Source organism: Lissotriton helveticus, chromosome 4_1 (genome assembly GCF_964261635.1).
Source record: "Lissotriton helveticus chromosome 4_1, aLisHel1.1, whole genome shotgun sequence".
In the NCBI taxonomy this organism is placed as follows: Eukaryota; Metazoa; Chordata; class Amphibia; order Caudata; family Salamandridae; genus Lissotriton; species Lissotriton helveticus.
This window is the reverse complement of record NC_136063.1, coordinates 610,653,827-610,668,288: the sequence shown is the minus strand read 5'-3', so window position 1 is coordinate 610,668,288 and position 14,462 is coordinate 610,653,827.

Genomic DNA, 14,462 nt, shown 5'->3' with positions numbered 1-14,462 from the left:
ATACGACTCTTGTAGACACTACATTATGTAATAAACCACATGAGATGTCTGAGTGAGTTGCGGTTGTGAGTTATTTATCAGAGGGGCATGATTGAGATGTCTGATGTGAAGACAAAATCCATTGCGAGTTACTCACTGAGCCTTTCAGTGGATCATAGAAGTGTGCAAAGCAGCAGCGACTCCTCCGCTATGATCCCCCTCCCCGCTGAGTACCAGGCGGCAGACAGAAATGGAAAAAATAAATTGATAGTAAAACCTATTTATTATCATTTTATTTTTCTTTCAGTAAAAAACAGACAAATCTAGAGGGATGGGCCATGACGAGAACGCGGGAGTAGTAGTGCACAATGTAAGTGCACATGGCAGCTAGCCGGCTGCCTATGGCTGTCCAAACCATCATGCGCACTTTTATCTCTTTCCACCCAAGCTGTGTTGTATAGAGGGGTAGAGTAGAGGCACACTCTCCTAGGACATGAACGAGCGTTAAACTAACTCACTCAGGTGAATCACAGTGGTGCTCTTATGAGAGCAAAATGGTACAAAAGAGGGTGGTGATGGACGGAGAATCTGAACCAATCAAACACTCACACCCAGTCAACAGATCTGGGTTTAATCCATCACTGTTCTTTAGCCCACTCCACCACCCCAGTTCAGACATGGCCATATGCAAATCAGTCTGACCCTGTGCCTCATGGGAACAGTCCAGCCCGAACTGCCAAGCCATGCCTTCCCTGGACCAGAAACAAGCTTCCGAGGACCGGTTTCTGGCATAGCAGCCGTCGTCTTCAGCCCGGCTTGCTTGAATCCAGTGGCAAAGGGAGCAAGGGTCTCACGTCTGAGCATACCCTGCCAACTTATGGCAAACAAAATGGTACAAAAGGGGGTGGTGATGGACGGAGAATCTGAACCAATCAAACACTCACACTCAGTCAACAGATCTGGGTTTAGTCTATCACCGTTCTTTAGCCCACTCCGCCATCCCAGTTCAGACATGGCCATATGCAAATCAGTCTGACCCTGTGCCTCATGGGAACAGTCCAGCCTGAACTGCCAAGCCATGCCTTCTCTGGACCAGAAACAAGCTTCCGAGGACTGGTTTCTGGCTCTTATGAGAGCAGCATATTGATTGCAGTGGTGGCAGAGGGTCACCCCACTGCTTTTAAGCAGTGCAAAGAAGAAACATAAAAAGATAATAACTTTGAGTTATCCTCATTTTAGGCTTAGTGCTACTTTGCAGGCAGGTGGGTGGGTGGGGCTTCTCTGCTCTCGGACCAGGGTAGGAGTGGTTTGCCCACTCCTAAGTACACATGACTGTGAAGGGCCACCCAAAGTAGTCATGCACACTTTCCCTGTTCCAATGCAGGCTGCATTACGGGCTGTGTGGAGAACATGTCCATGACCCCATTCCCTGGCTGAGCATCCAACCAGGATGCTCACACCAATGACAAAGGTGCGCTGCAGCGTTGTGATCGGTCAGGGGATCCTGGGTGCATACCAATCACAACGCTGCATTGCAACATTGAGATTGGTCAGTGGGGCCTGCTTCCTGTTCCTCGAGTTCCACGAGGAGAGCAAGAGCAGAGAAGTAACACCCGGTGGCAAGGTACGTTTTTAAAAAAAAATGGGTTTATATATATGCCACCCCCCGCTCCCCACTGCTGTGTGACCCTCCTGTCCTTGTGCAATCCCCCCACACCTGCCCCACCACCCACGAGCCATGCTGCTCACCACTGATCGATTGGTAACTAGTAGCCTGCCGTGTGCAGGAAAGATCGCAAAAGGACCCGGAGACGGCGACTGAAAATGTATTACATGGGAGAAAATGTTTTGTTTTTACCAAAGTAAAAAATAAAAATCCAGCACTGACTGAAGAGTGAAGTTGATGTTACTATTCCATTTGCATCCATGTTGGAGAGAAGAGCTACACTAATGATTCCTGCAAGATTTCCCATAAAAACTAAGCATACATAAGAGCTCGTTCAAACAGGAACATTTCTTACATTTACTTTAGGGAACAGCAGCAATAAAAGAAGGGAGATGGTTGTGTGTTCAGTGTTTTTATTGAACTCTGGAATGTTAATGAGTTTTTTGGTCTTGAAAGAAGATTCTGTGAGTGATAGCAATAAAGAACATATTGTTTAATGCTAGCCTATAGGCTATCTATCACTTTACCTAGCTAGACACAGTTACTAAATAGGTAAGCAGTGGGAAACACATTGTAGGTCAGCATTAGCTGCGCTTCTAGGAAGCCATATCAGTGTGCTTTATAAAATTTGATTGTTAAAAGCTGGGGGATTGATATGGAGAAATAACCAATCCAGATGCTTATTTTAGGACATACACTGGCTTCCTAGATGTACCAATTGTTGTCATAAAGCAGTCTCCTCCTCTTTTAGACTTGTTGTGAAAATGGAATTGACTTTGTTCTGGAATAATGTTGACTAACAGTATCTCTCACATTTGGGCCTGTTTTAAAATGTATTTGTAATTATGTCATGTTATGTTATTTTGATTCATAGTGCACACAGATACTCACAAGTGTCCTGGCGCAAAACCAACAATGGGTGAAAGTGTCTGTCTAGGCGAAGAGATGTGTTTTCAAGTTTTTCTTGAATACTGCTGGGTCCTGAATGTTGCGTAGGGCAAGGGGGAGTGTGTTCCAAGCAATAGTGGTCTTCCTTGTCAATGAGCTGCCTCCAAGCCTCTGATATTTAAATCAAGGAACCTGTGCAAGACGGGAGACGTAGAGCACAACTATCTAAGTGGAACATAGAAAGAGAATTATTTTTGTAAATAGAGTGGGCCGAACCCATGTAAAGCTCGGTGAGCCAAAACTAACGATTTAAACTTCACTCATTCTGCAACGGGGAGCCAATGCAGTGAGTGAAGCTGGTATCGTACGATGTTCCTAGCAGAGATACAGAGAGAAGAAGTCTGGATGCCGTATTTTGGACCACCTGCTGCTTTTTCAGAAGGTTGCCCGGGATGCTGATGTCAATTATTTTCGGATGATCTGTTACTTCCTGGTTGTAGGTATGTAGAAGAGTGCCTATTGTGTTTTATGTTGTACCCCTACCTCTGCCCTCCCTGACCAACTAGATATATTGTAATGGGTGCCTATATTTCAGCATTATCTCTACTGAGAAATCATGTCCCTGTTTCTGTAAGCCCTCCCCAACAGGCAAGGTAGTGGCCTTGCCATCCCTCTATGCAACAGGAACATTGGGAGTGACTTTGTGTTCCACAAGAAGTTTTGCAAGATTTCATGAAACTGCTCACAATTAAATGGCTCAGGCAGCCATCTTGGGTGCTGGGTGTATAAGGGGGCGCCCAAAACCTACAAAATGCACTTGGTATTAACTTGCAAGTCCCTACCTTCTTTATGTTCTATGGGAGGATGTTGCAGTGCCAGCAGTTGGCCAAGTTTAGTACTGGATTTACAGCAAAGGTGTAAGTTACTACAAAAGAGCAGCTGGTGGATACTGAAAAATAGTAAACTTGTGCAAAAGTGTAAGTTATCTTTCTGAATAAGGCCCCATGTGTTGCAAAGTTTTGCAACCCATGTGGGAACAGGATCATACCATAATTATCTTGATAGAGAGCTTACACCACTCTAAATTGTATGGGTGCATTATACTCATGGTTTAAGTGCACTTACATATATTTTATTGTTTGCAGTGTTTCATGATTAATAAGATGCATTTATTCAAATTATATAAGCATTGAAATGTAGAATGCACATTTAAGTAGGACTTATAATTCTTGTATGGATAATGTGCAGGATGAAATTCTACGCGTACAAATGTAACTGTGTGTCGTTTAAGTTGCCTGCACTGTAGGCCCAAACTGCAAGTTGTTTTGAGTTTCGTTTCTCTTTTGTTGCCGAAGTCAGTATGCTCTCATCTTACTGCAGGTGCAGGAAGTCGACCTCGTTATTCTTATATTTAAGGAGATACCTGGAATGTCTTTGAAGAAGACTGAAAGGCGAAAAGGGAGGACGCCATTCGTGTCTGGCCGATCTGGGAACCAAGGCCACTGGAAAGGAGCTAAATAATCAAGGGTCCTGTGGAAATTAAAAATTTTGAAAATGAAAAAGGTTCATCATGTGACGTACTGAGGGTTGAACATTGTCTGTTTGAAGCACAGGGATAGATTCGAGAGGCTTCTGCTTTTTCGGTGGAGAGGAGCATCCTAGAGCAAGCTCCATAGCCTTAAACTATCAGACCCATTTGACGGGAGTACTTCTTAGGAAGTCAACAAATGCTGACACCTTTGGGTTATGATATAAGGGAGATAGGCAAGACCCTTATTTGGAGCAGTGTATGGAAAGATACCTTTCATTTTTCTGCTCAATGAAAAGAGAACTGGCTCAGCTTCTATTCTGTGTTGCATTTTGATTTTGGAGTTCATCAAATTATGCCTTTTATGACAAATGAATTAAATTCGGAGACTCTGCTCTGTATTGATTTTTATGTACCTATATACTCTGATATAAAGGTGTGTTTATACTCAATCATATTTGGCCCTTTAATAAATCCACAAAATTGAAGCCCAAAGTCTGTGGTCCTTTAAAGCATGATTAATTTGTAAGTGTGATCTTGAATTGTTTTGCTCCCCACCACCACTTTTAGCAGGCAAATAAAAGACCATCTGTATTGACGTTAGTAGGGAAGGTAAGGAGTAGATTCAGCGTAATCAAATGGTAGCAGAGGATGGTTTGCCTCTAAAGAGAGGGGAGAAAGAGAAATTAGAGTAGAATCGGAAACAAATTGGGCTCTGTATACGGAATAGACGACTGCAAAGGCAAAGACTGATGGAGGTTGGCGGACGCTGATGGTGTGGCGGAAACGGTTGTAGCATGGGTATGAAACTGTGTGGTGTGTTAGATTGCGGTGATAAATTAATTGTGTTATGTCTTGGGAAGTTGGGATGCAAGTTGAGTGATTGTGGGTTTATCGGTTTACTGGTTTGGACACGTGCGGATCAGGAAGTTTGGTGAGCAGACTCAAGAGAAGTCCAAGTTCCCGGGATAGTTTTGTATTTGTAATTGTCTGATCATTATTGTGGGTGTTGTGAAGCGCTATCGATGATTCACTTGTGATAGGGAACTTTGAGTGACTGCAGGTGTACATCACGGTAAACAGCCTCAGGTACCGGGGTGGACTACGGCGATTGAGTGACCAATGCAGATCGGAAGTCACAGCGGATGAATGTTCTTGTAAGAGTGTGAGTGACTATACGAGGTTAAATTGTAAAGGAGGGTGAGCCGCTGCGAAGAGGGAGCAGTGACGTCAGTGCGTGCCACGCTGGGATAGGTTGGTTGGTGTAACGCCGCGCTGGGATGTGGAAGTTCACCTGAAGTTGAATATTGCAATTTGGGTAGCAAATAATTGGTTTTCATGAGGAGATGTTATAAAGTGTTGAGATTTGTGTAGAGGTGACACAGGGGTGGTGACTCAGGTAGGAGAAGAAGCTCCACCAGATGATACCCAGGCACATTATATGGCAACAAATGTAGGACTCCATACTATAGTGTGGCTGCAAAAGTTTCATAAAAGCACATAGAAAGAGGGTGAATTGGCTTTAACTCATTGTGGGTCATTTCGACTGGAGGTGCTGTACCAGCTGAGGGGAGTGATGTCTTCTCTACAACCTCCACCTAGACCAATGCAATTTGAGGCATTAGATGCATGGATGAGAGCAGCAATAGCGAAGAGAAGAGAAGCCTCACAGGGAAGGATTAAGAAGGCAATGAAGGCATATCCGGATTCCAGGTGGGATGCACAGCTGAAGAGATGGAGAACAATTATCTCCATTCTGGTTGCTAGAAGAAGGGTCTGGAGGAAAGCGTAAGACAGAAGAGGACAGTGACACAGATGACAGTTTTCTTGAAAGGCTGCTAGTAGAACGTCCTCCAACTTGTGACTCCAGGTCGGAACTGGAGAAAACGCAGCAAACGGAAGAAACTTCAGGATTGGGACAAACAGGTTCAGAGGATCAGACAACAGAAGTAAAAGGGAGAATGTCAGTGGGAATAAGAATTCCAGGAGGGTCTGGAGGGATGGGGTACGCAGCTCCTGAGCCAGATGGAACTGCATGTACTATGCGATTACTAGAAGCTTTAACGGTATCAGTTATTTTTGGACCTGTGGTTTCAATGTATGACCCTAGAGAGAGAGCAGGTGGAAGTCTACAGCAAACAGGAGGAGGGGAAGAGAATATGTCTGGAGGTGTCGTAATTTGACAGCGATTGGATTAGCATTTGCTTCAGCTACGAGAGTTTTTCGCTGTTATATTGGCCATGATCCGGATGCCATTTTGTATTCCCGGCCTCTATTTTGAGTGACCACGTTGCCTCGTGGTCAGCATGCCCTTTTGTCCTTCCTCTCTGCCAGATGACCACTTGGTCTGCCCAGCAACAGGCTATTTTTAGCTATGGTCAAGCATCGTTCATGCACACTCAGGCCACATCTGTTAATGATCGGTCACTGCTAAGGAATGTTCCCTCAACTGACCAAAAGTGTTAGACTCCTCACACATGTTGGCTGTGTTCCAAAAATGTCCTCATATGTACATGAAATCGTCTTATGTGTGTACCGCCTATTTTTCAAACCCTTGTATGGGTATAAAAGAGCCATGTGCTTTCTGTTCGGTGTGATCCTTCTTGCATTACCGAAGGATGCTGTTGGAATGTACCACCACTCCATGGGGTCTTAATAAACTTGTCTTTTGTATTGCAGTTTCCGTGCCAACTTCTGTTCTAAGGTATCGTGAGTTTTTTCAGAGTATGTAGGCCTGTTAAAACCCAACACGTCAATTGGCGCCTGAATAGGGACTCATCGGCGACTTGGACGCCCGAAGGACTGGTCGTGACGAAGGATTGGAAACTCGCTGTGGGCGTGATCACTGCCGAAGTAAGACGTGAGTCTCGGCATCTACGGTGTTTCCCCTTTCCTTCCGACCTGACCTTCCAGGTGGCGCCGGTCCTCGACTGAGATCTTGATCGTTGGGTTGCCATGAAGTGATCGGTTGGTCGATTTGAGAACTGGCAGTTGGAACGTGGACACTTTGAATTCTTGGTAAGCTTTGGATTGGTAAGGTAGTCTACTGACACTTACTGTGGCTTTTTGGATTTGTTTGAGTTAGCTAACATTTGGATCTATGTTTTGTATTATATGTGGAGTGCACCTCACATAGGCAGGTAATGTGGAAATATTTCTCTGATCTTGTATTTGTTTGAACGGCACATCGTGTGTAATATACTTTAAGTGCCAATTTGCATATAATATTACATGTTGTGATATTTTTGACATGCCTGTTTTTAGCACGCTTCGAGGGATGTGTTGCTTTGGTAATGGTACCAGTTTGCGATTCAATGAATCACAGCCGGCTCCCCCAGAGGGGACGCCTAATCGTGAAATGTATATTAAGTTTGGCCTCCCCCCTATTATGTACAGTACACTGTGGCATAAGTATACGAAGTCTGATCCTGAGTTACGATGGCCACTACATGGGTCGTTTGATTTATGAAAGGTTCAGTATGTGGAGCAGTGTTTGTTTCAGCGCAGGTCTAGAGAGAATATGTTTGATTGTGTGCATATGTGGGAGAAAGTAGTGCATGAGCGAATGAAGCGTGAACAGGCCTTGGCAGACACGGAGCAAAACAGAAGGCTGCTCATGTTAAAGCTTTACAGCTACAGGATAAGGAAATGCAGGAGCAAAAAGAGAGGGAGATAAGAGAGCGTAATTTACATATTAATGGTCAGTTTCCTATTTGACGTCCTCTCTATCCTGTCCTTAATAATACACCCGATGATTTTTCATTACTAGATCGTGCTCCACCTCCGTATGTCCTACCTACAGCTCCGGACGAGGACACGGATTCTCCTGATGGGAAGGATAAAGGACGGGATTCTCGTTCCATGCTTACTGCTGCTCGATCTGTTTATTTACGTGCTATGGCTCGTAGAATTAATTTAAATACCGCTTCTGTTCCTGAAGTTCAAACTTCTATGAGTGGATGGACAGATAAAGAGCAGTTGTATTTTCTGGAGACTTTGGCCCAGGAAGTTATTGAGCGATTTAGGAAGCATTCAACTGAGGTATGTTATGTTATGTTATGTTATGTTAGGTAAATTTATTAGGCGCACAGATGCTCCAGCAAAGGAGCGTCCTGGCGCCCGTCAGGTAGCAACACAACATAACCAGATAAAAAAGGAGCAAGACTAGGGAAACAAGAAGGTTTTTACAGCCCGCCGAAAGGAGAACAGATCCTCAAGTGCACGGATCTCAAAAGGGAGGGAATTCCATAAAGCAGCTGCTCGCACTTGGAAGGAGCGGCCCCCGGCGCGACAGGGTTTAAACCGGGGGACCACGGCAAGCTGTAGGTCAGAGGATCTTAGGGCACGGCCAGGAATATAGCGGGACAGGAGGTTTGCAAGGATAAGGGCAGGGGATCCCTTAATGATTTTAAAAGCAACGCAGAGAGCCTTGAACTGAATTCTGCGGGCAATCGGTAGCCAGTGCAACCTGCACAAGGTGTTAGAGGTGGCGCAGAATCTGGGCAGGCCCACGACCGCTCTTGCTGCTGCGTTCTGGACCCGCTGCAGGCGAGTGAGTTCCGCCTGATTTAAGCCCACTAACAAGGCATTAGCATAGTCAAGGCGTGACATCACGGTGGCCTGGATGACAAGTTGCCTGGTTTTCGCATCAAAGAATTTTAATACGGGTCGAAGACCTCGCAAGATGCCAAAACAACAGGCAGCCGTACGTTTAGTGTGGCATTCAAAAGAAAGAGACGGATCGAGCCACACCCCAAGGTTTTTCAGTTGCACGACCGGAGTTGGTGTAGGGCCTAGATCCGTTGGCCACCATCTGTCGCCCCAGAGTTCCGTCTGCTTACCAAAGATCATAACCTCTGTCTTACCTGCGTTCAGCTGGAGACAGTTTGAGGTCATCCAGCTGGCCACCGCACGAAGTCCCTCCTGGAATCTGGGGGCATCCACCTCTGCATCCCTGCTGATAGTAACCGCTAGCTGGGTGTCATCTGCATAGGACACCATAGTCATGCCCCAATGCCTGACAACCTCAGCCAGCGGTCTCACATATAGGTTAAATAATGTGGGACTCAGCGAGGATCCTTGGGGGACCCCCAGTTCCAGAGGATGGAAAGCGGACTGGTGGGGAGGGACGGCGACGCAATAAGAACGGTTGGTAAGAAACGATCGGAACCACTGGAGTGCGAGACCGGTGACACCGGCTTCCTCCAAGCGCTGCAGAAGGATCAGGTGGGCCACGGTGTCAAAGGCGGCGCTAAGATCTAAAAGTACCAGCGCCGCCGTTTGGCCCGAGTCCAGCACAGAACGCAAATGCTCCACCATATAAAGTAGAGCCGTCTCCGTGCTGTGCCCCGCTCGAAAACCATTCTGCGTCCTGTCCAGAATGTCAGCTTGTAAAAGATGGACAGAGAGGACCGAGTTGACATGCGCTTCCAGCACTTTGGCAGGCCACGGGAGGAGGGAAATCGGGCGGTAGTTCTCTGGTTTGTCGGCATCCAAAGTTGGTTTCTTAAGGATAGGCACGACAACCGCCTGTTTCCACTTCGCTGGGACCACTCCGGATGCCAAAGAGTTGTTGATAAGGGAGCAAACCGGAGGGAGACCAGTCGATGGGAGGTCACTAAACAGAGACGGGCGAAGCAGATCAGCCGGGGATCCGGACTTAACCTGTTGGGCCAGCTTACCAAAGCTCACCGATATTAATCTCGGGAAAGAATGTAGCACATTCAAGGTAAGAGGTTTAAAGGGGCCAGCAACAGTGGGGGCCGCGATAGGAAAGGCTCTATAGATCGCCTGTACCTTTAGAAACTAAAGACGTTGGGGTTGATTATGACAATTTACGTAAAGCTGTTTTTGTTCTCGCAGACACAGATGATTTCTTCCGGCGTCTGATTAAAGTACGGGACGAGGCGACACGACTACGACAGCTGAAAAAGGCAGCGGCTTCGACTGTGCCTGGATCGGCGGTTGAGGAGAGGGAATCCGCTATCTTCGGATCAGATAAGGGTCCCGTGGTCAATGTTATGCCCATGCGGGAAGCCGCACCTTTGTATGTTCCTCCTAAGGGTCAAGGCACAGATGACAATAAGTTGTCGGTGGATGCAAAGGGTTATTTTGTTTATAATTGGGTTTATACTCCTTGGAATAGAGCGGATGTAATGGCCCTTAAGAATGCTTTGCCTGATCCACGTAAAAATCCAGCGGCTTTCTATGAGGAGGTAGAGGGGGCTATTAGTTCATGTGTAATGACGTTAACAGATATTGACCTTTTCTTTGGCTTAATATTGCCTCCCGATATGTGGAGGACGATTCGTAAAATTAACGATCGACAAAATCTAGGCGCATACTGGAGGGATATAGAACAAGCAGATTTAGATAGAGAACCCGCATGTAAACCGTGTAAATTGATTTTAGACCTCCCGGTGGCTATTTTGAATAAATTAAAATTGCTCATTCCTCCTGAAAAGATTGATTGGACGATGTTAGCATCCTGTAAACAGAAGTCAGATGAGTCAGTATCCGATTTCTTTACACGCTTCGAATAAGCGTTTCATGATTACAGTGGTCAATTATTAACAGATGACACAGGTAGGCATTTGTTCGTCGACAAGTATGTAGCTAATCTTTTACCGGAGATTGCAAAACCATTTAAAGCGAGTGAGAGTTCATGGACCACTTCAACTCCCGCTTCCCTCCTAACTATGGCTCAGTATTATGAGAGGCAGGAATTAAAGGCTAAAGAAAGTGACAATAAAACGACGAAGGATTTAAAAACAAAGGTGATGTTAGCTCAGGTTTATGCTACTTAGCCGAGAGGAAATGATAGAGGGGGACGTGGGTCTTATAGCCCGCCTACTTCCCGTCCTGATCTCTCCGCAGATCAGTGTGCATATTGTAAGCAATTTGGGCATTGGCTCTCAGATTGTCCAGTACTGCGAGAACAGCGTAATCAGAGTGGTCGAGGTAATAATAGATTTAGGAATGGATACTCAGGCCCTAGGGGGGGAGCGAATGATCGTGGTAGGTTTGAAGCTAGGGGTCGTAGACAGAATGGGTATAATACTTTTGACAGGCGAAATCAGTACCAGATAGCTGAGGGAGAGTCGTCTGAGCTTCAGGATTCTACTTATGCATAGGATTGCCTAGGATGGGGTATGGAATCGGTTGAAATCCCATTAGATCAAAGGGGTCCATATATTTCAGCGCATGTTTTGGGTTCTCGTGATCAGTTTCTGGTCAATACGGGAGCTACTCGTAGCGCCCTGTCCAAACAATTGGTTCCAAGGGCTCCCCTGTCTGGCACAACAATTAAATCGATAGGGTTCGATGGAACACCTTCCCTTAGCCCATTGTCACAGCCTCTTCCATTCCACATTAATAAATTTACTGCTCCGTGTCCATTTTTGTTGTCTCCGAATACACCAGATAATATTGTGGGTCTTAATATGCTTAAACATTTTAGAGCAACAATACGCTGCTTCCCCGAAGGGGTGCGTGTTATTTTGAATGAGAATTATCCAGAGGTTGAAAGATTGTGTCTTCTTAAGGAAACTGATGCGTTAGCTTCTCTCCGGAGTGCTTTGTGGGCCACCTCTGATACAGATGTAGGACAGATGATTATCCCTCCAGTTCATATTACTGTTAAGGAGGGAGTTTTGTTGCCACGGGTGCCACAATATAAGATCTCCAGAGAAGGCGAAGAAGCTTTGACTCATATCATAAGGGATTTGATTGATATAGGAGTAGTGGAAGAAGTTCCTTATAATGTTTGTAACAGCCCTATTCTTCCAATTTTGAAAAAAGATACTGATACTAGGATTTATCATTTTATTATTGACTTGAGGAAGATTATAGTGCCCCAATATCCTGTGGTGTCTGACATCACTACCTTACTTACTTTGGTTCCACCTACGGCTACCACGTTTTCAGTGATAGACCTCAAAAATGCTTTCTTTTCGATCCCTATTCATCCTGATAGCCGATATCTTTTCGGCTTCACTTTGAATAATCGATCATATAGATTTTGTAGAGTTCCTCAAGGCTATACGGAAAGTCCAAGTATTTATAGCCAAGCTTTGAAAAGACAACTTGATTCATTTGAGTTACCGTCTGGAGTGACTCTCATTCAATATGTTGATATATTTTATTGGCAGCAGATACCCCTTAACAATGTGAGGAGAGTACTCTCTCCCTGCTTTCTTTTCTTGCTGAGAATCATCACAAAGTGTCACGTAAGAAGTTACAATATTGTAGACCGAAGGTGACCTTCCTCGGTTATCTTCTGTCTAAGGAGGGACGTGCATTGACATCAGATCGAATTCAAGCAATTCTAGACACACCAGTTCCTTCCACTCAGAAAGATGTTCGTGCTTTCATTGGTTTGACCTTCTTTTGTAGGCATTGGATATTAGAATTTTCACATATTGTAAAACTTTTGTTAGCTTTGTTGTCAAAGGACACGCCGACTCCCCTTGTATGGACAGATGAATGTCAGAATGCTTTCCATTACTTAAGACAAGCCCTTTGTTCTGCACCAGTGTTAGGTACACCAGATTACACGAAGAATTTTACACTTTACGCACATGAGAAGGATGGGTGCGCATTGTCAGTTTTAGTGCAGACACATGGAGATAAACAGTGACCCTGTGCTTACTTCTCAGCAGTACTTGATCCTGTTGCACGACGGTTGCCTGGGTGTTTTCGAGCAGTAGCAGCAACAGCTGTGTCTATACGACAGAGCGAAGGGATAGTTTTGTCATACAAATTGTTGGTGCTAGTACCCCATGCGGTAGATGCCTTATTGAATCAGACGAAAACACAGCACTTAAATAGCGCTCGTCTGACAGGATACGAGTTAACACTGTTGGCGCCTCATATTACACTGAAAAGGTGCGCAACTTTGAACCCTGCTACGTTGTTGCCATATCCTGCATCTGAGTCTCAAGAGGAAGAATCATACGATTGTGTTTTCCTTACTGAGGAACAAACAAAGGGTCGCATTGACTTGCGAGATACGCTCCTTCCAGATGTAGATGGGGAACTGTGGGTTGATGGATCATGTTTAAAGCTGCCAGATGGTACGACTTCCGCAGCCTATGCAATCACGACACTTAAGACTGTGGTAGAGACAGCTCGCATACCACAAAAGTCAGCCCAAGCAGCTGAATTAATAGCGCTGACAAGAGCATGTGAGCTTAGTGCTGGATTGTGTGTGAACATTTACACTGATAGTTGCTATGCTTTCGGAGTAGTACACGATTTTGGCCTGCCCCGGAAGGAGCGAGGATTTTTTACATCACATGGGATGCAAATTATGCACGGTGAATTAGTACACAATCTTTTGAATGCGCTAATGTGTCCAAAGAAGGTAACAATAGTCAAATGTAGCGCACATAAGAAGGTGACAGACAAAATAGGACAAGGAAATGCTTTCGCTGACCAAACAGCTCGTGAAACTGCGATGTTAAAGAATGCTTCTCCCATGTATGTGGTGAAATCGCAAGCTGAGGGATGGCATGATGTTAGAGAAGAAATATTGGATATACAGAAATGTACTTCTGAAGCGGAACTTAAACAATGGTCTACAGAGGGAGTGTTGGACGATGAGGGCTGTTGGTGTAGCAAAAACATGGAGAGATGGAAATTGCCTGCCGCCTATTTGCAAACAATGGTTCAGATGACTCATGGGCTGGCACATGTTGGAGCTTTCGCAATTACTAAGTTACTTGCATGAGTTTGAGAGCATCCTGAGATTGCCAGCACGGCCAAGAGAATAGTACAAACCTGCTTGATATGTTTACAGCATAATCCTGCCAAAGGGACACTCACTCCTAAAGGAGGGTTTGCTCCACCGACTGCACCATTTGAAGTACTACAGATGGATTACATCCAGCTTGAGCGCTGTAATAATTTAAAGTATGTCCTAGTGGTGGTGTATGCTTTCAGTAAGTGGATAGAAGCCTACCCCACGAAGGACAATACAGCGTTGACAACAGCTAAGGTGTTATTAAAGGAGAACTTACCTAGATTCGGTGTTTGTAAATTTTCATGGAGCGACAACGGACAACGAGCCTCATTTTGTAGGGAAGATTGTGGAGTATGCCCTGAAAGGATTAGGAATAAAACAAAAAGTCCATGCTGTGTTTCATCCGCAGTCAGCAGGCTTGGTAGAACGATACAATGCTACTTTGAAGTTGAAGCTAGCAAAGATTGTGGCATCCACATCTTTGAAATGGCCGAACGCCTTGCCACTGGCATTATTATCCATAAGATCAGTACCACACTCTCCATATGGCCTCACACCCTATGAGGTGGTGTTTGGAAGGCCTATGAATATCTGGGGCGTTCCTAAGCCACGCCCAATACATGATGTACCTTGTATATTGATGAATGACTATCTGGCAC